Source organism: Serinus canaria, chromosome 28, assembly GCF_022539315.1.
Source record: "Serinus canaria isolate serCan28SL12 chromosome 28, serCan2020, whole genome shotgun sequence".
NCBI lineage: Eukaryota > Metazoa > Chordata > Aves > Passeriformes > Fringillidae > Serinus > Serinus canaria.
Genome location: NC_066341.1, coordinates 3,367,557 through 3,391,483, shown reverse-complemented (window position 1 = coordinate 3,391,483; position 23,927 = coordinate 3,367,557). Strand labels below are relative to the sequence as shown.

The window sequence follows — 23,927 nt, the reverse complement described above, 5'->3', positions numbered from 1 at the left end:
GGTCTCCTCTAATTCCTCTTCCAAACTCCAGCTCTGTTCCTTGGCACCAGCTCTGCATGGACCTGAGCAACCCTGAACAACCTCAACAGACCTGCACAAATCTCCTTCAGCTTTGTTCTCCCACGCTGCCAAATGCAGCCAAAAACGAGCACCAATTTCATGGACCAGCACCTGAAAGAACCTGTGCAAGGGACCCTCCACCATTATTCATTTCAATTAACAGGACCTCGTTTTTCCAGTTTAATCTGTGTCCCTGGGGCTGCAGGTGCTGGGCATTCCCTTGGGTTTGGGTGGTCCCACAGGTTGGGCACAGAATTCCCAGAATCACAGAATTCACAGAATTCCAGAATCACTGGGTTGGAAGAGACCTCCAAGCTCATCGAGTCCAGCCCAGCCCCAACACCCCAACTGAACCCTGGCACCCAGTGCCACATCCAGGCTGTGTTAAACACCCCCAGGGATGGGGACTGCACCCCCTCCCCAGCAGCCATTCCAGAACTTTATCACCCTTCCCATGAAAAACTAAAGGAATAATAAATTTTTCCTAATATCCAATCTATATTTTTTCTAATATCCTAATTAGGTTTTTCCTAATATCATACCTATAGGATAGGATCTCACCAACTTCCTAATATCCAACCTACATTTTTTTCCTGATATCCAACCTGAATTTCCCTTGGCCCAGCTGGAGGCTGTGTGCTCTGGTTCTGTCAGTGCTGCTGGAGACAGAGCCCAGCCCCAGCTGAGCACAGGCACCTTTCAGGAGCTGCAGAGTGATCAGGGCACCCCTGAGTCTCCTTTTCTCCAGGAAGGGCTGGAAGCCCAGGGCTCCTCTGGTGATGACCACGTTGGCAAGCTGCTGTGATGACACGAAGATGCACCCAAAAAAACAACTCCCACATGAAATCAGTTGGGTCTGTGCCCCAAGGCACAGGAAAGGCAGACAGGAAGCCCTGGAGATGTCACTCAATCTCATCTATTTATAGCTGGCCACTCGTTTTAACTCAGATCAGACAAGAACCAACAGGAACTGGTTTGATTTGATAATTTCCCAGAAGAGCACTTGGTGCCAATCCAGACCAGTTCCTGAGAGCAGGCAGTTGTACTGGTGAGACTGGAGGCAGCACTGGAAGGTTCAGCATCGTGTTAGGACCATGTTTTGTGTCTCCTTGTCCTGGCAGCAATAACCCCACACAGCACAAATAATCCCTGATAACACAGCCGCAACAGGGTGGCTGGGACAGTCTGGGGGGAGCAGGTGGGAAAGGGCTGAAGGATGGGAATTGTGATGGGGAACCAGCCTAGCGACGGAAAAAGGGGGGTTTGGGGGGCTTCTCTCCTGTGGGTGTGGTGTAGTTTGTGTTGCCAGTGTGGGGTGGTTTTAACAAATCCCTAAAAGGAGTTTAACTGGAGAGGGCAGCTCAAAGGAAGTGCCAGGAAAGTGTGCCTGGGGATGGCCCAGAGGGGAATTCAGCCTGGCCTGGGGCCTGGGGGCTCTGAACTGCTCCAGGGGTTCCTTGTGCTGCTCCTCAGAGCTGGGGTGTCCTGTGGAGAGGCTCTGGGGTGGGTTCTGATGGGCACGGGGATGGACCAGGTTGGGATTGCTCCAGAGTGGGATCCTGATGGGCAGGGGACAGCCTGGGTTTGGGATTGCTGATGGGCAGGGGGACAGGGTGGGTTCCTGCTGAGTAGGGAACAGCCCAGGGTTTGAGATTGCTGATGGGCAGGGGGACAGCCCAGTTTGGGATTGCTCTGGGGTCATTCCCAATGGACAGGGGACAGCCCAGTTTGGGATTGCTCTGGGGTCATTCCCAATGGACAGGGGACAGCCCAGGTCGGGATTGCTCTGGGGTCATTCCCAATGGACAGGGGACAGCCCAGTTTGGGATTGCTCTGGGGTCATTCCCAATGGACAGGGGACAGCTCAGGTCAGGGATTGTTCCAAGGTCATTCCCAATGGACAGGGGACAGCCCAGGTCAGGGATGTCCAGGTCTTCCATGGACAGGGAGCCCAGGTCAGGGATGTTCCAAGGCATCCATGGACAGGGACAGCCAGTCAGGATGTCAAGTCATTCCCAATGGACAGGGGACAGCCCAGGTCAGGGATTGTTCCAAGGTCATTCCCAATGGACAGGGGACAGCCCAGGTCAGGGATTGCTCTGGGGTCATTCCCAATGGACAGGGGACAGCTCGGGTCAGGGGTTGTTCTGAGGTCATTCCCAATGGACAGGGGACAGCCCAGGTCAGGGATTGCTCTGGGGTCATTCCCAATGGACAGGGGACAGCCCAGGTCAGGGATTGTTCCAAGGTCATTCCCAATGGACAGGGGACAGCCCAGTTTGGGACTGCCCATCCTGCAGCAGCACCCCAGGTGGAGGCACAGGGTGGGTGTGGGGCACCAGCTCTGCCCTGAGCTCCCCCAGCCTCTGCTGCCACCTTGTCCCCTCCTGGTGCCAAATGGCCACAAAGCTGCTCCTGGCAGTGCCTTGCCTGGACCCACCTGCATTTAATGCAGAATAAATGCACTTTGTTCTGGTGCTGCTTGCTGCAGAGGTGGTGGCCCAGCCAGGGACCTCCTGCCTGTCCCCAACCCTTCCCTGCATTTCATTCTCTCATTTCTGACTTGTGGTTGAAGATAAGAAAAAGGCTGGAAAACACCTGCAGTGTCCAAGTTGCTTTTGCAGATTGTTCATCCCAGGACTGGCTGGGACCGTGCAAGAGGAGGAACTGAGGACCTGATTCCTGGAGGATTGCTGGGGTTTTGTTTGGTTTTTAAATCTTAAATATTTTAATCTTTAAAAAATAAGATTTTTTTTATTCTTAAAAGAAAATGTGCAATAATTTTGATTTAACTTGCAGTAACTTTGATTCAATGCAATGTTCCTAAGTTCAAAGAAAAAACCTGAAAAACTTCACTTTGCCTTGACCTGGCTGCATTCTTCTAATTACTAATGTTTAATTATTTATGCACTCCATGGCGGCTCTTCCCAACATTTAGGAGCACTCAGATTCCTGGCTGGAGCTGCTGTTCTGCCCTCCCTGCTGGCTGCTAATTAAAGCCAAAGCTGCTCAGCTCTTGATTAACACTTGAGCTGTGTGGGAGTTTGTGAGAGCCTGTCTGTGTTTGTGCTCACAAACACGGGCTGTGTGCAGATAACGATCTGCTCCCCTGCTCGGGGAGCTCTCTGACTCACAGCTGCCTGAGATGGGTGAGTTTACAGCAAATCTGCAGGTCCTGATTCCCACCAAGGACCTGCTCTGCTCCTGCTGCCCCTGAACAAGCGGAGTCCTCACTGCCCCAGCGCTGCCTGATGCAGAAATGCTCCAGAAAAAATCTCCAGGGGTGGAAGAGACCTCCAAGGTCAAGCCCAGCCTTTGACCAACACCCAACCCCAGCACTGAGTGCCACATCCAGTTGTTTCTTCAGCACCTCCAGGGTGTCTCACTGCTGCCCAGGGCAGCCTCTTCCAGTGCTTGACACCTTTTCCGTGAAGAAACCCTCCCTGATATCCTCCTCCCCCTCTGAAGTGGAATGTGGGAGCCACCTGGGCCCCAGGACCATCCCCAGTCCTTTTCAGAAGGAAAAATATTGAATTCCACAGCACTGGCAAGGCCCATGGAGGGACCTGGTGATGTGGGAGAGCTCCTGGCAGTGGCAGGACTGGGGAAAAGCTGGACCTGGGGAGCTCAGTGTCCCTCTACCCCTTCTAAATCCCTTCCAGAGACCTCGTGTCCCTCCAGCCCTTTCTTAAATCCTTTCCAGACACCCATCCCAGTGTTAGTGGAGCTCCAAAGGAGAGGGGATGGTTCTGTTCAAGTGCTTGTGAGAATAATAATAATGATCATCATCATCATCATTATCACCATAAGTATAATATATATAATATAATATAATATAATATAATATAATCTATATCTATATATATAATCTAATATAATATAATCTAATATCATACTATCTACTACTATCTAATATCATATAATCTCCTATATATCCTATAATCATATCACTCTACTATCCTACTACCTATACTCTCCTATATCTACATCTTACCTCTATCATCACTAATTCCCATACCTCCTACTATATTTGTCTATCTCTTACTCCTCTCTTATCGTCTCGTCTCACTCTATCTTCTCTCTCTCTCCTCTCTACTCTATCTCTATTCTCATCTCTTCTCTGTCTGCTCCTTCTACCTCTCATTCTCTATCCTCATCTTCTCTCCTCTGTATTGCTCATCCTTCTTCCTCGTCCTTCTTCCTCCTCCTTCTTCCTCCTATCCTCCTCTCTTACTCGTCTCGTATCTCTCTCTTCTCTTCTCTTCTCTCTATCTCTATTCTCTTCTACCTCTCTATTCTGTTCTCATCCTTCATACCCTATCATCTTCTCTTCCCTTCCCTTCCCTTACTCTTCTCTTCTATTCTCTATCTCTTTTCATCTGTCGCTATTATCTAGATGTATCGAATATCTATCAATGTTGTTGTAAAATGTCATCTCATACTCATCTTTCCCTCCCCCCCTTGTAACAGACTTGCTAGTCCAGACATTTAGAGGAGCTGGTTGTAACCAGAGTGTGGCATAACCACCCTGACCTCCAGTCAAGGTGTAAGAAGTCATTTCCATCAGTGGCTGGCACATAAAGAGTTAACTGACAGACCTTTCAGCGGGCTGAGGGTACAGAAGGCAGAGCATCCATTTGTAGATGAGCACATGGCTGGCAGTCACAGGGGCTCCCAGGGCTGTCATTTTTCCTTCTTCCATCCTTTGTTGCTGTGTTTGTTAAAGTTTAATAAATGTTTGAAAGTGAGCAGTCATTTCTCACATGTTGGAGGGGTCAGAGCGCTCACAGAGCCCTTCCTGACACCTCTGCCCTGTGCCACCTCTGCCCTGTGCCACCTCTGCCCTGTGCCACCACTGCCCTGCGCCATCACTGCCCGGTGCCACCTCTGCCCTGTGCCACCTCTGCCCAGTGCCACCACTGCCCTGTGCCACCTCTGCCCTGTGCCACCTCTGCCCTGTGCCGCCTCTGCCCAGTGCCACCACTGCCCTGTGCCACCACTGCCCTGTGCCGCCTCTGCCCAGTGCCACCACTGCCCTGTGCCACCACTGCCCTGTGCCACCACTGCCCTGTGCCACCAGTGCCCTGTGCCACCTCTGCCCTGTGCCACCACTGCCCTGTGCCGCCTCTGCCCTGTGCCATCACTGCCCTGTGCCGCCTCTGCCCGGTGCCACCTCTGCCCTGTGCCACCTCTGCCCTGTGCCATCACTGCCCAGTGCCACCTCTGCCCTGTGCCACCTCTGCCCTGTGCCACCACTGCCCTGTGCCACCTCTGCCCTGTGCCACCTCTGCCCAGTGCCACGTCTGCCCTGTGTCGCCTCTGCCCTGTGCCACCTCTGCCCTGTGCCGCCTCTGCCCTGTGCCACCTCTGCCCTGTGCCACCTCTGCCCTGTGCCATCACTGCCCAGTGCCACCGCTGCCCTGTGCCACCTCTGCCCTGTGCCACCTCTGCCCTGTGCCACCACTGCCCTGTGCCGCCTCTGCCCGGTGCCACCACTGCCCTGTGCCACCTCTGCCCTGTGCCACCTCTGCCCAGTGCCACCACTGCCCTGTGCCACCTCTGCCCTGTGCCGCCTCTGCCCGGTGCCACCTCTGCCCTGTGCCACCTCTGCAGATCCTCCTGCTGCCCTGCTCTGACTCTCCTGTGCTGAGGATGCTCCTCCTCCCCCAAAGGCAGAGCAGCTGTGGCTGCCCCTGGATCCATGGAATGTTCCAGGCCAAGCTGGACAGGGATGGGATGGGATGGGATGGGATGGGATGGGATGGGATGGGATGGGATGGGATGGGATGGGATGGGATGGGATGGGATGGGATGGGATGGGATGGGATGGGATGGGATGGGATGGGATGGGGTCGGGATGGGATTTAAGGTCCCTCCCAACCCAAAGCATTCCAGGATTCCCTGAGCTCACAGCCTGGGAGGGCCAGGCCCAGGGACAGCTCTGCCCCTGCAGAAATGGGATTAATGTTCCCTTTCAAGGTGGTTCTTGCTGTGTGTGAACAGCTGCCTTGGTTCCAGACAGTTTTAAGAGCTGGACATCCTAAAATTACTTCCCTTAAAATTTTAACCCATTCCTTTAAGGTCCCTCCAACCCAAACCATTCCATGGTTCTGGGACTCCCTGTTCCAACGCTCCTCTCCAGGAGGGACCTGTGGATGATCCCTGCCAGGTGGGCCTGGTGCCCTCAGATGGCCCCAAAGGCCTGGGCTCCCCTGATCCTGCAGGGATTTTTTTCTCTCAGGGTTATTTGTTAACAGAAGGAAGCTCCAGAAGAATTGGGGCAGGGGAGAGGAGGGACGGGGCCACCTGCACGGGGGCTGCTGGGGACACCTCTGTGCCTGCTCCCTTCAGGCTGGGCTTCTGTAACGGCTGGCACTGCAGAAAGCAGTGGTTGGTTCCCAGAAAGCAATTTTTTGGTTTCACCCTGCTTCCTCTGGGTTTTCTCAGGTGCCTCCCCACAGAGGCTGGGACAGGAATTTCTGTGAGGTCACAGCCACCAGAGGAGGTTGATGCCTCACAGCTTTAGTTTTTCTATTTTTCAGGCTCTGTGCTGCTTTAGTGGGTGGGTCTGGGTTCACATTATGGGATGGTGAGCTCTGTGCACAGAGCAGGGAGACAAAACAATTCCTGCTCCAGCTGGGCACCAAGGACAAATGACCCAAATCTCAGCCCAGGAGCACAAACCCCGTGGGCTGGAGAGAGAAAAACAAGGGTGGGACTGGATGGGCTGGGGCTGGAATGGGACAATGAACTGCAAGGTGGGAATGGAGCAGAGCTGATCCCAGGGAGAGACCCTGTGACCTGGTGTCCATTTTGGGACCATTTTGGTTCATCCTGGGTGCAGCCCTGGCTGGGCTCTTGTGCTGCCCAAGGTGGATCCAACAGGTTACAGCAGGGACAGAAACCCTTGGAGCTGTCCCTGGTTTGTGGAAGCATCTTCTCTCATGTCCCTGGTGAGCAGCTTCCCCCTGGAGCAGGAGTGTGCTGGGCCAGGGTGGCACTGCTGGGACACTTCTGTGTGAAGCCAAGTCACTGTGCTGTCCTGAGGCAGCCTGGGCTCCTCTGCTGGCCGTGGACTGAGCTGTGAAAACAGCCTGCTGAGCCTTTGTGGGGCCACTGGAAACACTCCTGGTTGCAGAGCCATTGATCCTGAACAGTTTTTAATGAGGGGCTGGGGCACAGAGTTAAACACAACCCCCCCTTTCCTGCCTGGCATCCCCTGTGCTCCTGTGAGCTCAGAGCTCAGCCCTGGCACCCAGCAAATGATGCCAGGAGCTTTGTCCTGGGGCTGGAGGAGCACAGAGCTCATCCCTGCCACCCAGGAGCTGACAAGAAATGGAGAGCAGTCAGAAATGCTGCAGCTCCTCTGGCTCTGGGGTCAAGCAGGAAACTGCAGCAGTTTGTGCACAAGTTGGAGGGAGAAGGGCTCTGGTTTTTCCTTGGCTTCTCCCTGGCCTCCCTGCACCACCTTTTGCTGAAATTACAATTTATACACAACATCAGGGGCCTGGAGACTGACCCCTGCCAGTGCAGAGGATCTGGGGAGTGTCAGAGTGCAGGAAGATTAAATGAGATATTTATGCGAGGGAATTGTGGCTGAGCCCATTCCTTGGCTGCTTTACTCCCTCCTTACTCCTGCTAGTAGCACAGCCCTGAGCAGGCTGTAGGAAAGGGGGAGGGGGCACAGAGGGCTTTGAGAGCACTGAAAATAAATTTACCCTGGCCTGGTTTGGGTGCTGAGCAGGTTCTGAGCTGCCCTGAGCACCAGATCCTTCTCTCCCTGCCTCAGGTGCTGCAGGGCTCACGGCTCTATTTCCAACCACAAGTGACAGTGGCTTTGGTGCATGCACAGCTGTGCTCTCGCCTTGCCTCTGCTGTTTGAAAATAAAGGTGATGCATGTGTGAAGCTATCAGCATGGCTGGGCTTCCTTCCTTCCTTCCTTCAGCAATTCTGCCTTCATTTGCTTCTCTTTTAATGTTACTTAAGTTTGCTAAAATTTAATTTTAATTCCTATTAAATTCCTCTTTAATTTACTTTCAAGTAATATGTAAATACTTCCATTTACTTCCATTCTTCTTTAATTTACTTCCAATTTGCTTCCAAGTAGAAGTAATTTACTTACACTTTGAACTGGTGGCTGTGTCTCCCTGAGTGACACCTCCCTGCTGAGCACAGCCTCTGCTCTGGCTCTGGGTGCTGCCAGACACGGGTGGCTCTGCCCAAAGCCACCTCCCTTCTCCTCTCTCTGCTTCCCAAGGTGGGATTTTAAGGAATTCTCACTCTGGGCAGCACCTCTGTGCAGATGTGGACATTTCTGGTCCACAGTTCTCCACTGGAGCCACCCTCACAGGTCCCCCCTGGAGAGGAGGATTGGAACAGGGAGACATGGATGGAATGACAGAACCATGGAATGGAACCATGGAATGGAACCATGGAATGGAACCATGGAATGGAACCATGGTGTGGTTTGGGTTGGAGGGACCTTAAAGGAATGGCTTAAAATGGGAAGGGAAGGGAAGGGAAGGGAAGGGAAGGAAGGGGAAGGGAAGGGAAGGGAAGGGGAAGGGAAGGGAAGGGAGAAGGAGGGAAGGGAAGGGAAGGGAAGGGAAGGGAAGGGAAGGGAAGGGAAGGGAAGGGAAGGGCAAGGGAAGGGAAGGGAAGGGAAGGAAGGGAGGGAAGGGAAGGGAAGGGAAGGGAAGGGAAGGGAAGGGAAGGGAAGGGAAGGGAAGGGAAGGGAAGGGGAAGGGAAGGGAAGGGAAGGGAAGGGAAGGGAAGGGAAGGGAAGGGAAGGGAAGGGAAGGGAAGGGAAGGGAAGGGAAGGGAAGGGAAGGGAAGGGAAGGGAAGGGAAGGGAAGGGAAGGGAAGGGAAGGGAAGGGAAGGGAAGTCATTTTAGGATGTCCAGCTCTTAAATGTGTCTGGAACCAAGGCAGCTGTTCACACACAGCAAAAACCACCTCAAAAGGGACCATTAATCCCATTTCTGCAGGGGCAGAGCTGTCCCTGGGTCTGATCCTCCCAGGCTGTGAGCTCAGGGAATCCTGGAATGCTTTGGGTTGGGAGGGACCTTAAATCCATCCATTCCACCCATGCCATGGCAGGGACACCTCCCACTGTCCCAAGGCTGCTCCCAGCCCTGTCCAGCCTGGCCTTGGGCACTGCCAGGGATCCAGGGGCAGCCCCAGCTGCTCTGGGCACCCTGTGCCAGGGCCTGCCCACCCTCTGAGTAAGGAATTCACCCATTATCCATCCCAAACCCAGCAGCTGCCACCCAGACCAGCACTGAGCTCGTTGTGCTGCTGCTGTGTCAGTGCCACACGTTGGTCACCTCAGCTTGGACAGCACAGAGGTTTCCCTGAGCCCTGAGTTACCCCAAAACTGCCCACGGCCATTGGACAGGGGGTGGCACTCACACTCTCTGGAAAAACCCCTTCACCCAGGATTTCTCTCCTGGGAAGCTGAAAAGCCTCAGAGAAAAGGAAAACAATTCTGATCTCATTTGCTTCTCCTGTGCTGTGCTCATGTGGAATGTGTTTGGAGATTGTTCACCCACAGGTGATTGTTCCATTGCATTCTGCTGGGAGTTGTTTTGGCTCTTTGGCCACTCAGGGCTGAGCTGTGTCAGGGCTCTGGAGAGAGCCTTGAGTTTTCATTGTTATCTTTGTAGCATTCTGTCTGTATCCTTTCTGTATTCTTTAGTATAATATAGTATAGTATCCTTAGTATTCTTAGTATTCTACATTCTAAATAGTATTCTTTAGTATAATATAGTATTCTTTAGTACAATATGGTATTATAAAGTAATAAATGAGCCTTCTGAGAACATGGAGTCAGATCCATCATTCCTGCCTCCAACAGGGCATTCCCTGTCAGTGCAATGCCAGGGGTTCTGCCTGGGGCAGTGCCACGTGGAAGTTCCAGCTCCCCCAGACCACTTTGTACATCTCTGAACATCTGCAGCAGATGTTGGAGCTGCTTCACCCTCACCTTCCAGCGGGGCACAGCAGCTGCTGTGCTCCAGGAGTGGCTGGAACAGGGACACAGCCTCCTGTAGCCCTGCTGGAGGGGCTTTGGGCAGGTTAGAAATATAAAAATACAGAAATATGCAGCTCTGGAGTTGGCTGAGACACCAAAGTGAATTCCCTGTGCCTGCAGTGCTGGGGGCTCTGCTGTCTGTGAGTCACAGTCTGAAATCTCAGGTGAAGGGCCCACAGCAGCTCCCAGCACCACAAAATGAACGTGTCGGGTTCATTTTACAGCCAGAATATTGCTGTGGGCACAGAGGGTGAAAGCTGCTGCCAGGTGGGCAAGAGCTGGAGGAGCCCTGGGTGCTCTCACTGCTCCTCAGACACACCACGAGGAGCTCAGGCTGCACAGACCAGACCTAAACATTCCCTGTGGTTTGAAAATTAAGGAATAAAGCAAATACCACCCCTGGGGCTCAGTCCCATGATCCCAGCACGGTGGGGAGGTGGAAATGAGTTATTTTGGGGGGTGATTTGAGCCTCAAAGGGTTGGAAATGTGACAAGTTCAGGAAAGAGCAGTGGAGGAGATGAAGGGCCTGGCTGGGCTGATTGATGGGCTCAGCCCTGGGGGATGGAGACAAACATTAATTGTTAGGCCAGGAGTGATGGGGGAACATCTGAGAGCAAAGGAGAAGCATCTGAGGAGCACAAGTTTCCTTCAGAGAGGAAAAACTGGTTTTGGATGTGCTGCTAAAATGGAACAGGGGGAAGGCAGAAGAAATTAATCAGTGGAAAGGAAGTCTGGGTATCAAGGAACGTTTCCAGGCAAGAAGATTCATCAGGATGTGGGGCAGGGGGAGGTGGAAGTGCCATTGGCAGGCCCTCAGCACTGGGTCAGGAAATGGGAACAATCCTCCCCAGGCAGGAAGAACCCCCAGGGATGAGCTCACAGGACTTTCCCATTGCTAATTCCTGCAATCCTGAGTTCCACTAGGGAAAATCCTGCTTGCAGTTTCTTTCTGGGGCCAATGTGATTTCCAGTTCTGTCAGTCTTTTGTGGAAAACTGAAAACCCCCGAGCACGGGAGGATTTTGTGACATTTTTGGTGGTGTTTTTGTGTGAAAGGAGAGTGAAACCCTCCCTGTGCACAGTGAATACTCCCTGGCACAGATTTGTAACTCAGTGATCAGGACTGAGGTGAGAAAACAACTCATTCTCCATGGTCTGGTGAGTTCCTGGTGTTTGTCCTTCCTGTGCTCTCGAGGGGAGGCTGCATTAATCAATAACTGCCCATGCTCAGGCTGTTCCCACATGGGCACTCTTCACCTCTCCCTTCACTTTTCCACCCAGGAAAAAATATCTCTGGGGTGACCTTGCAGCTGAGCACCCAGAGCAGGCAGAACCCAGCATTTCCCTCCTGGAAGGGACCCGAGAAGGAGCAGAAGGGGGAAATGCTGCCCCACAGAAAACCTTTGGGGCCCTCGTGGTCTGCTCCCCCCAGCTGGACCTGGGGGACAAGAAGAGCCCGTGGATGTCAGAACCCAGGACATTCCTCTGGCTGCCCTGGAGGACTCCAGACCCTGGCAAGGGGCTCAGAGACCTTGGCGTGGAGTCAAACACACCTGTGCCTTTGATTTTAGCTCATGGAAACAATTCCAAAGCTGTGTGAGGAGTTACAAGGCACAAGAGTTCAAGTAGAATGACAGTGAATTTGTCACAGGGTGAAAAAGTAGAATTTTGGGGATTTAGAATGGGGGTTCAGGAGGCAAAATGGAGGAATCTGGGTGTGTCCTGTCCTTCTTGTCCTCCATCTTCTGCTGGGATGGTGGCACTTCTGGATTGGTTTAGAGTAGAGACTGTCTAACAAAGGTGATAGGGATTGGAAAATTATTGTCAATAAAGTACACACAGTTCTTAGCATAAAAAGCCAACACCACCCCAAGGGCAGGGACTGTGCCACAACCCGACCTGCTGGACTGACCTCAGCAGGTCAGAGACAGAATGGAATAGATAAGAAAAAATAACCTTAAAAAGCAGAACCAACAAATCTCAACTTCTTCTTCAGCCATAAGGCTAAGAAAAAAGAGACTTTCTAACACCATGGGGGTAATCTCAGCCACAGAAACCCAAGACACAGACACAGATCTCACTGGACACAAATTTCCCTGTGCTCACAGGAGTGGGGATTGGTGCTGGAGGTCCCTCTCAGCTCTGGGGGATGTTCCTGGCTGTGTTTTGGGGCACTGAGAGCAGAGTTATTATTTCCCCCACAGCCTCTTCACAAGGCCAGCAGATTTTATTCAGCACTTCCAGCAGAGCCAGGGTGGAAATGCCTCCACATCCCAGGGAATGGCAGCTGAGCTGGGCCTGTCCTGCCCTGCCCAGAAAGGCCTGGTTTAAACCCTGGGAGTTGATTTTGGGAAGGTGCAGACAGCACTGACAGCACTGAGCACCTCTAAACCTTCTGCTCATCCCTCTGGCTTCCCTCACCCTGCTCTGCTGTGCCTGTGGGGCTTTCCTGCACCCTCTGGTCTGCCTCCCCATCCCAACAATGTTCCTTGGGGCAGGATGTGGGAATGTGCCCCCTGTTCACAGAGTGACCAAATTATTCTTTGTCTGCTTAAAAAAGCAAAAAAGCCCCCAGGTTTCTCTCCCAGACTGGCACAAAGACACCTCACAGGACCTTTGGGATTCACCTCAGACCTGGGGCTGTCCCCTGGACAGAGGCCAAGAGGTCCCACCAGGGTAATTCACTGAAAAAGGAAGAGAACAAAATAAATAATTGCTTTTGTGGGGTGTTTAGCAGGAGCAAGAACCCCTCACCCCTAGCTCAGTTTTTCTCTGCAAGAGCTTTGTTATTTTGCCTTTCATTAAACCTTTTTCTGTTTCCAGCACTAGCTCAGCAGCCATCCTGCTCATTTGATGCCATGCTGGGCTATCTCAGGTGTGATGGGTTCTCTGAGAGCTCAGAAAACCTGGCTCAAAGAGAAACACATCAGCAGGATTTGCAGGATTTGCAGGATTTGCTGGACGCTTTCCAAGCTCAGCCCCAGCTCTGGGGTCTGTGCCCAGTTTGCCCAGTTTGGGTCTGGCAGAACCCTCCTCCATCCCCCCCCCTCTGTACTGGAGGTGACAACAGGACCTTGAGCATCTGACACAGGAATTGGGAGATGCTTTCCCACTGGTTTGTGCTCAGTCTCACCTTCCTCCTTGGGGCTGCATCAATAAAACAGAGTTTTGTTGGCTGTGATATTTTATTTCTGGGGGTGCTCCCACCTCTGCCTCTGTGTGTGAAAGATCAGAAGCCCAGATAAAAACTGAGGGGCAAAACAGATGTGGATGTACTCACAGATAATCTGCTGGATCTGCACAAACAACTGACAGGAAAAAAGTTGTGATTTTCACTAAAAAAACCCAGCACTTTCCACTTGCCCTGCAGATCTCAGCAGCAGATCCGGGTGTGAGCTGCCTCAGGGTGCTCAGTGCTGACTGCACCTTTCCAAAATGAAATTAGAAGGGTTCACTCTGCTTCAGAAACTAAAACTGGGAGTTTTCTGGTGAGGTGGAGAGCAGGAGAGCCAAAATCCTGAAGGATCTGCCCTTCCCTGGCCCAACCTGTCCCACCTGAGTGACTTCAGAGGCTCTGGCTGGGGAAGGTGTTTGGAAATTCTCAGAGGCACAACACAGTTGGTTTTCTAAGAGACTTTTAAGGTTTGAAATACGCATCCCCTGGGGGGTTTTGACCAGAAGAAGAGAGAACCTGGGCAGAATGTGGCTGTGTTGGGCACCTTGGAGGCAGAAGGATTTTCTGTGAGATCTGAGCTGGGGTTGGAGTCAGTCACTGGGAGATGCTGGGGCTGGGGTCTCCTCCAGCCCTGCCCCTGCCTGTGTTTCCTGTCCAGTTAACTCCTGACAGGCAGAAACATCCCTGAAGTGCTGGGAGAGAGTGCCTGGCTTGGTGAAATCATCATAGAAGAAGATTTGAGACTTCACTTATTGCAGGTGCTGGAGTACTCCTGGTGTAGTTGGTGGATAAAATAACCAAAAATGCTGGGTTTTGCTGCTTTTTGCTGCTTTTTGCTGCTTTTTGCTGCTTAGTGATTTCTGCTTTGCAGTTTTGCTCACCCAGTGCTGCCCACCCCAGCCCTGGGCAGAACCCAGAGTGTCCCATTTCCTCCACCCCATCCACTCCAGACCGTGCCGAAGCTCCTGGTGGATGAACTGGGAGGCTCAAGGTTCTGCTTTGGGATTTAACTCTTGAAACAGAAGTTCTCTGAGCATCCCAGAATATCCTGAGCTGGGAGGGACCCTCAGGGATCAAATCCAGCCCCTGGCCCTGCACAGCCACCCCAACACCCCCACCCTGAGCCCCCCTGAGAGCTCTGTCAGGGAGGGGCTGGGAGCACAAACCCTGAGAGGAACCCCTGAGGGAGCTGGGGGTGCTCAGCCTGGAGAAAAGGAGACTCAGGGGTGCCCTGATCACTCTGCAGCTCCTGAAAGGTGCCTGTGCTCAGCTGGGGCTGGGCTCTGTCTCCAGCAGCACTGATAGAACCAGAGCACACAGCCTCCAGCTGGGCCAAGGGAAATTCAGGTTGGATATCAGGGAAAAGTTTTTTCCAGAAAGGTGATGAAGTTCTGGAATAGCTGCTGGGGAGGGGGTGCAGTCCCCATCCCTGGGGGTGTTTAACACAGCCTGGATGTGGCACTGGGTGCCAGGGCTCAGTTGGGGTGTTGGGGCTGGGCTGGACTCGATGAGCTTGGAGGTCTCTTCCAACCCAGTGATTCTGGAATTCTGTGAATCCTGTGAATTCTGTGTCCAAAGGCTCCTGGAGCTCTGGCAGCCTTGGGACCATTCCCTGGGGAGCCTGGGCAGTGCCCAGCACCCTCAGGGGGAAGAACCTTGCCCTGAGCTCCATGCCAGCAGAAAGTTGAAGAGCAGGAAGGTTTTTTGAGCATCAGATGCTCTGGTTGGAGTTTTAAAAGAGGAAAGATGAACATAAGGCTGAAATCAAAACTGCAGCAAGGAAAGGAATTCTGCAGGATCCAGCTGAGGGGCCAAAATCCCATGTGTGGAATGTCCTGTGGTGGGTGATGCTCTGGAAGGGTCTCCATGGGACTGGGAGCTCCAGCTTTGCCTGAGCATTGCTGGAACATTATTTCAAAGCAGACAGGAACCATCCCTCTATTAATCTGAGTTCTGGGGATCAAACAGAAAATTGAACTGGGCATGGTTACAGGGTGGCCAGAGGAAATTCCTGAAGAGGAAATTCTGAGGAGAAAAATGAAGACAACTGGGAAGTGAAAGTGTTGGACATCAGCTCTGAGGGGTCAGGACAGCCCTGCATGAGAGCAGTGATTGTGAGGGACAATGGGAATTTGTTCCCACGTTCCCTGAGTGTGGAAATGCTCCACTCACAGGCAGCTTGGGATCCCTCTTCTCCAAGTATGAAACTGAGCCAGGATTTTCTGAGGCAGAAATAAAGGGTCAGATGTGCCCAGGGCATTTTGTTTCTTTTTAATTACAGCAGCAAAGGGGTTTTGTTCCAATGATGTGGAGATGTGGGGAAATGGAGTTATTTCGGGCTGGTTCATGTTTTATCCTTGCTGCCTCCCTCACTGGGGCTGGAATTTGATTCCTGGCTCTGTGTGGAGTTTGTGGGAGCTGCCCATGGTCCCCATGGCCCCCTGGGATCTGTGCCATCCTCTGGGCTCTCTCTGCTGTGCCCATTCAATTCCACACCCAGCAGAGCCTTTCCTGGCACCTCTGGGATATTGCAAGGCTAAATCAGCACATTCAGGGGTCAGAGCTGTGTTTAAAAATGCACATTCCTGCACAAAGCACTGAGCAAGGGTTACACTTCAAGCTTATCTTTAATTATGTTAAACATTCTATTGTTATATTTCATTCTATTCAATATTAATGTATTTCTTGTGTGTACTTACAGTCTGTTTTATATTAGCCAGCATTAAACACTGGTGATGTTCACCTGGACAAGAGAAGGCTCCAGGGAGAGCTCAGAGCTCCTTGCAGGGCCTGAAGGGGCTCCAGGAGAGCGGGAGAGGGACTGGGGACAAGGCCTGGAGGGACAGGAGCCAGGGAATGGCTCCCACTGCCAGAGGGCAGGGCTGGATGGGATCTTGGGCAGGAATTGTTCCCTGGCAGGGTGGGCAGGCCCTGGCACAGGGTGCCCAGAGCAGCTGGGGCTGCCCCTGGATCCCTGGCAGTGCCCAAGGCCAGGCTGGACAGGGCTGGGAGCAGCCTGGGACAGTGGGAGGTGTCCCTGCCATGGCAGGGGTGGCACTGGGTGTGCTCTGAGGTCCTTTCCAACCCAAACCATTCTGGGATTCCATGGCTTTAATTCCCAACCCACCCACTTGCAGTTACCACCTAATTCTCCCTAGGAACCCACAGAGATTCCCAAGAAATCAAGCACTCAATAGACTGTGTGAGCCTTTCAATCACCTGATTACAATTATTTGCACTTTTGAGTATTTCCAGCCCTCCAGAACGTGCTTGGCCCCACAAGGAGCTGCTCCCTGCTCGTTACCCAGCTCAACCCCAAACGTTGTCAGAGGTGAAAAAAACCCTTTCAGTGCCACTCTTTGCCTCGAGCCTCTCTGGTTTTGTGCCTCCAGTCCCACCTGCCTGGGGTTTGTGAGAGGAAAAGCTCGGCTTAACTGACACCTTTGTCCTTCCTGACCTTGGCTGCTCAAGCCCAGCTCTCTGTGCTTGGCTGGGTGGGTTTGGAGCATGGAGGGAACCTGGGCGTTCCCAGAATTTCTGCTTTTCGTGGAGGTGGCTGCTTTACAGACAGACTATAGACTGTCCTGGTTACCTGGGAGTTTCCAGAGAGCCTCTTCCCTAACACCTTAGTGGGAATTCACTTTTAAAGTTGTATATGAATAGGTGCAAATTCAAAATCCTGCCATGGCAGCACCCAGGTTTCTTTAGGAAATCCTGTTCCCAGCAGCATAACCAAACCTTTCAGAGAACTGGGTCCCTTTTCCCAAGAGGAAAAAAGGAGGATGAGGGGCTGAAATCAGCAGAATCCTAAATAAATCAGGAAGCAGAGCATCACAGATCCCTTTGTTCATCCCCTGCCACCGAGGAGTCTGATCCCTTCTCCTGTTCCTCCCTGGGATGGCTTTCCCTGCTGTTCCTGTGGGGTTTATTCCAAGTCTAATGGATAAGAAAGGTTTTCTGAGGTTCAAACCCACGTCTCCTTAGTGCCAGGTTCTTCCCTACCACCCCAGACTGTGTTTGGAACTCGCCTGTCCTCACCCAGTGTCAGCAGAGGAGATGCTAAAGAAACCCAAGGAAATAAAAGTGAGTTTGCCTCTGGATTCCAGCCTGTTTATCGCTGTGATGGCCAGCAGCAAACCCCTGAAGTTCTTCTGGAGTGTTTGGAGCATTGTCCAGCAGGTGCCAGGTACCCTAAACCTTCCACAGTGCCACTGAGATCCTAAACCTCCCCACGGTGCCACTGAGATCCTAAATCTCCCCACGGTGCCACTGAGATCCTAAATCTCCTCACATTGCCCCTGAGATCCTAAATCTCCTTACATTGCCCCTGAGATCCTAAACCTTCCCAAAGAGCCCCTGACATCCTAAATCTCCCCACGGTGCCACTGAGATCCTAAATCTCCTCACGGTGTCACTGAGATCCTAAATCTCCTCATGGTGCCCCTGAGATCCTAAATCTCCTCACGGTGCCACTGAGATCCTAAATCTCCTCATGGTGCCCCTGAGATCCTAAATCTCCTCACATTGCCCCTGAGATCCTAAATCTCCTCACATTGCCCCTGAGATCCTAAATCTCCTCACATTGCCCCTGAGATCCTAAATCTCCTCACGGTGCCACTGAGGCTCACAGGAAATGTAAAGAGAAACTTCCAGAGCTTTGATGCCGTCTCCAGAGCCGAAGGGAAGGGGATGTCTGGCCAGGAGTGCTGGACCACAAGCCATCATCTCGTTGTCTTCTGACCTGTCTAAACCCCCTCAGCTTCAAAAGGAACGTCATGGCCCCAACTCAACCCCGTTTTTCTCCAACGGAGCGATCAGTAAGAAAACCAAGGTCGAATGAGGAATCAGTCTGGAATCTTGACACCAACATTTCACAGGATCTTCCCTGTGAACGCCCTGGTGCTGCAGGAAGGCACCAGGCAGGAACAAAGCAGCCATGATGCACCCGCCACCCAAAACAGCAGCAGCCAACAAAAGGAGCCTCTTACCTGCTCTGCCGAGGAGCACGGCAGCTTTGGGGCTTCCCTACAGCAGCTGGGGAGCAGGAAGGGAAAAAAGAGGGAAAATGATCCCTGTGGAGTGAGGGTTGTGTCGATTTTGGGAAAGAAGAGGCCGCAGCATCCAGCGAGAGCTCTGGCATTCGCAAACCACCACCGGCGGGGTTTCTCTGAAATGTGACCCCGTTTCCTTGTTGCACAGGAAAGGAAAGGAGAGCAAACAAAAGCTGTGCAGCTCTGAAGAGTGAGAGAGCTCAGAGATCTTCTCCGTGTCAGGGCAGGGGTCTGCTGTGGGAGGGAAGGGGTCAGAGGGAGCTGGTGAGGAGCTGTGGTTATTTAAATGGATGTTTTAGGGGAGACCAAGCAAAGTTCTCTCCTTGGACAGCTCCCACAGAGCAGATGTTGGTGGGAAAGGGAATCTCTGTGCATGGGGGTCTTTGCCACAGGATCACAGAATCAGCTGGGCTGGAAAAGCCCTCTGAGGTCATCGAGTCCATCCTGTGGCCAATGCCCACCTTGTCCCCTGCCCAGAGCACCGAGTGCCACCTCCAGGCCTTCCTTGGACACCTCCAGGGATGGGGACTCCAAACTTCCCTGGGCAGCCCCTTTTGATTCCTGACCACCGTTTCCATGGAGAAATTCCTGATGTCCTCCAAATTCCTCCTGGAGCAGCTTGAGGCCATTTCCTCCACCCTGTCCCTGTTCCCTGGCAGCAGATCCCGACCCCCCTGGCTCCCCCCTCCTGTCAGAGCCGTTGCCATGCCAGGCTGGGCAGCCAGAGGAGAAAGGAAAACTGGATTTCTTTGGATTTTCCACATCCAAGCCAGGAGTTACTGAGAAAGGCCCTCTGTGAGAGGCTGCCTGGGAGTTGTGGTTTGTGATGGGCCGGAGCAGGCTCAGGAGCCCAAGAAGCCTCTCCTGGCCTGGTTCTGATCAGGGATCAGCTCTTTGTGGTGCCAGAGTGGCCAGAATGTTGTCATTGAGCTGGGGACCTTCCATCCGCAGTGCCACCACTGCCAGCAGGGCTGGGGACATTCCTCCTGCAGTGCCACCACTGCCAGCAGGGCTGGGGACATTCCTCCTCAGTGCCACCACTGCCAGCAGGGCTGGGGACATTCCATCCGCAGTGCCACCACTGCCAGCAGGGCTGGGGACATTCCATCCGCAGTGCCACCACTGCCAGCAGGGCTGGGGACATTCCAGCTCCAGTGCCACCACTGCCAGCAGGGCTGGGGACATTCCTCCTGCAGTGCCACCACTGCCAGCAGGGCTGGGGACATTCCATCCGCAGTGCCACCACTGCCAGCAGGGCTGGGGACATTCCACCTGCAGTGCCACCACTGCCAGCAGGGCTGGGGACATTCCACCTGCAGTGCCACCACTGCCAGCAGGGCTGGGGACATTCCAGCTCCAGTGCCACCACTGCCAGCAGGGCTGGGGACATTCCTCCTGCAGTGCCACCACTGCCAGCAGGGCTGGGGACATTCCACCTGCAGTGCCACCACTGCCAGCAGGGCTGGGGACATTCCAGCTCCAGTGCCACCACTGCCAGCAGGGCTGGGGACATTCCACCTGCAGTGCCACCACTGCCAGCAGGGCTGGGGACATTCCAGCTCCAGTGCCACCAAAGGGTGCTGATGTTTTGCAGGATTTCCAGCTGCTCCTCAGGGCCAGGTCTCCCTTTCCAGGAGGAAAAATTTCCATGTTTCACCCCCAGCTCGCTGCCACCCATCCTGGAATTGTTGGGTACAGGGACAAGGCTGTGGCACCACGGAATCATGGAGTGTTTTGGGTTGGAAAGGAGCCTTAAATCCCATCTTTCCAACTCCCCCACGACAGGGATACCTCCCTCTGGATCAGCCCCATCCACAACTGATTCCTGCTGGTGCAGAGGTGTCCCAAGGAGATGGATGGACAATCCCAAATTTTCTGAACTTTAGCTGGCAGAAAATTGTGCTGTAGAAGGGGGGACTAAAGCCCTGTGATAAGCAGGATGAGCTTAATGATGTTCAGGACTGATTGAAATTTTAAAAAAATGGGAATAGGTTGGATTGGCAGAGTGGAAGGTACCCCTGAGCATCCCTCAGCCCCGTGGGATGTTCCCTCAGGAGCTCTTTGTTTCAATTTTTTCATGGAGTTCTTCATGGCCTTTACCCAAAAATCCACAACAAAACTTTTTCCAAGAACAAGGTGAGATCCTGAGGTGAAAATGCAGCACCCCACTGCAGTGCCCTCAGCAAAACCCACCTGAGTATTTGTCCTTTGCCCCAAAATCCCCCCAAAATTCTGGGATCAGGCACGAGGATCTTGATAATCACTTCTTGATGGCTCTGCTCTCCAAGGAGCCTGTGCCTCCTTCAAGCCAGAGTTACACTTTTGGGAAACACCAACCCCATTCTATTTAACACCTGGGACTAATTAAGCCTGGCTTTACTGTTGGGCAATTAGTTTACACGTCTGTGCCCCTGTGGAAAAACAAACCCGTTTGTTTCCAGCTGGTTTCACTCGCAGGTTCTCAACCTGCAGCCTCTGGGCTGCAAACAAAGCCCAGCACTTTGTTTATTGCTGCAGTAGCTGCAGGGCTGAATGGAGCTTTGTTGTGTTGGGTGCTGAACAGCCATAAAAAGGGTGAGTCTGTGGCCAAGGAGCTTGTCCCAGCACGGACTTGGGGCCAGGCTGTGATGTAGAGCCAGAGCTGGGAACTCTGCCCAGGCCTTGCAGTCCAGACATAGCAAGGCAGGGAGAATATTTCATTTTATGTACAAAATGCTTACACAGAATTACCCCGTCAGGCCTCAGCAGCCTTCCCTGCGTGTCCTGATGGCAACCAGGACAGAGGCTGCAGCCTTGTCAAGCCTTCAGACGAGCCCTGGCCTTGGTGTGGTGCAGGTTGGATGTGCTGGGCACCATCCAGCACCCCCAGAAAGTGCCAAATCAGCCTGGAAGTGTTGGGCTTTGTGCTTCCCTGGGGTTCAGGCCAGCATCCCGTGGAGGTTCCAGCATCCTGGGGGAGTTCCATCATCCTGAGGGGTTCAGTCCCTCATCCCAGGGGGGTTCCATCATCCCAGCAGGGTTTCAGTCTATCATTCCAGCAGGATTTCCATCATCCTGAGGGGATCTCCATCATCCTGGAAGTGTTTCCATCATCCTGGAAGAGTTTCCATCCTGCTCCCAGTGTTTCCATCATTCTGGCAGGGTTTGCAGCATCCCAGTGGGATTTCCATCATCCTGGGGGGTGTCAATTATCCAGAGGGGTTTCAGGATCCTGCCGTTGCTTCCAAGATCCCGGTGGGGTTTCCATCCTGAGGGGGTTTCCATCATCCTGGAAGTAGTTCCATCATCCTGGCAGAGTTTCCATCATCCCAAGGTAGTTTCCATCATCCCAAGGTAGTTTCCATCATCCTGGAAGTAGCTCCATCATCCTGGCAGGGTTTGCAGCATCCCAGGGGTTCCAGGATCCTGTGGGGTTTCCACCATCCTGCCGTTGTTTCCAGCATCCCAAGGGTGTTCAGGATCCCAGCAGGGTTTCCATCATCCTGGAAGTGTTTCCATCACCCCGTGGGGTTTCCATCATCCCAGGGGGTTCCAGGATCCCACTGTTGTTTCCATCACCCCAGGGGGTTCCAGGATCCTGTGGGGTTTCCAGCAATCCAAGGGGTTTCAGGATCCCAGCAGGGTTTCCATCATCCTGGAAGTGTTTCCATCACCCCAGGGGGTTCCAGGATCCCGCCGTTGTTCCCATCATCCCGGGTCGTTCCCATCCTCCCGGGGTGTTCCCGTTCCTCCCGGCGGCCCCGGCCGCTCCGAGCAGCCACAGGAGGGTGCAGTGACACCGGGCTGCTCCCGGCTCCTCTCCATCCCCCCGCACAGCGAGGATTTCAAATCTCTGCTGCAAATTCAGCCTCCTCTCCTCATCCTAGGGAGAGGAAGCATCCGGGTGATTTTGGAGATTTAATCTGGGTTTGTTGGTTGCCCCACGAAATCATTTTTTTCAGGCAGTTTTTCAGATTTTTCAGGTATCAGATTTTTCTGATACTGAACCCATCTGAAAAATTAACTTTCTAGCAATGTCAGGGACTGAAAATTTCTCTTCTTTTCACCATTTATCACCACCTCCTCTTTGCTGTGAGCCTCTGGCCATTCCCTGTGTTGCAGGATTTGTGCAGGGGGTGGAGAAGACCTCCAGGCTTGTCAGGGTGGTGCTGCTCCATCCCCTCCTCAGAGGCAGGCCAGGACTGGAGTAAAGCTCATTTTTGGAGCTGGTCTGGTACAAACCTGAGGGTGCTCAGAGCACTGCTGGGTTGGGGTGCAGGGCTGGGGGTATTTGCTTTGTAAGGGAGGAGTGTCTGACTCTGCATTTACCACCCAGGAGGGACTGGAAACCCTGGGAATCAGGGAAAAACGAGTTTTCCAAAGGGTCTGGCAGGACAGAGCCATTCTCTGGGGAAGGAAATCTGCCCCTCCATCCCGTTTATTCCACACTGAGTGTGTTTGAGACAAGCCCCAGCAGACAGAACACCCCTGGAATGGCACCAGGCCACACTTGCAGCAATTAATTTTTCCTTGGCCGGCAGCAGCACCATTCAATTAAACCCCAAATATTTTGTTCAGTTGCTCTTTTCTGGGTGTGCTCTGGGGGCTCAGACAATGGCCAGCGTGGCCTGGGGAGGAAGGAAACCACTCTGTCCACCCAGCCAGGGAACTGGCCCAAAATCCAGCCCAGCAATCAATCCCAGTCCCTTTTGAACTCTTTTTTCCAGTGCAGAGCCAGCCCTTCCCAGTCTGCACAGGGAGAGTGGCTGGAGTGGAGCTGGGGGCTGTGACCTCCCACCCTCAGCCAGCTCCTCCTGGGAGCAAAGGATGTTTTCCCTGGTTTTTCTGGGCTATTTGGATGAGCAAACCTTCCAGGCAGCTCAGGGGGACTCAGGTGGTCCCTCCTGGGAATCTCCTGCTGCTCCATCCCTGGAGGGGAGTTCAGAGGGGTCCAAAAAATCAAATTTATGGCAGAACATGAATTAGGGCTGGTCAAGCTCCAGCCAGGTTCATCCTGCTTTGCTTACAGCAGAGGATTTAGGGGCACCCACCACAAAAATGCCACAGCTTCTTGCTTTTTCCTTCTTCCCTTTTCTTTTTTTTTAGCCAGCATGCCATCAGGACGTGGGGCTGGCCAGGCCTTTGAGGCTTTTTTCTTTCTGCAAGCCTATCTCATGGTCTGGTGGCTGCTGGGGCAGCCTGGGTGGCACCAGGGACCGTGGCCAGCAGCTCTGGCTGCCCAGGGCTGTGTCCCGTGGCCTTGGCACCGGCTGTGCCTGCAAGGGTCAGGGCAGGACACGAGGCTGCCAGGGCTGTCCTGCCCTTGGCATCCTCACCAACTGCCCAGGGAAGGAAACCCTGTCCTGCTCTCCCAGGATTGCCCCCCTGCAATCCCCTCCTGGGGTCTCAGGTTCAGGGAGTTTGCTTTAATGCATATAAAGTATGTTTTAATCTATATTTGATATACTATGTAATTCACTTATTTAATATATATTTGTGTTTAATTTATTTAATATTTAATATATAATTTTTTTTGCATTTTAGTACATTTTAATGTAATAGTTAATATATGTATTTACTACCTGTTTAATTTTTTATTTTATTTAACACTTAATATATATTTGGTTT

The 23,927-nt window shown here is 52.8% G+C and overlaps 1 protein-coding gene across 3 annotated transcripts in view; it reads right to left on the bottom strand.

Moving 5' to 3' along the window:
- Positions 1-18,443, bottom strand: part of LOC103821913 (tyrosine-protein kinase ZAP-70) — a 42,559-nt gene extending 24,116 nt beyond the window's left edge. For all 3 annotated transcript variants that reach the window (XM_018921632.3, XM_009096858.4, XM_030233453.2), the window contains exon 1: positions 18,258-18,443. The gene's annotated coding sequence lies outside the window, so the exon portion shown is untranslated. The remainder of the gene's footprint in view (positions 1-18,257) is intronic.
- Between the last annotated feature and the right edge of the window lie 5,484 nt (positions 18,444-23,927).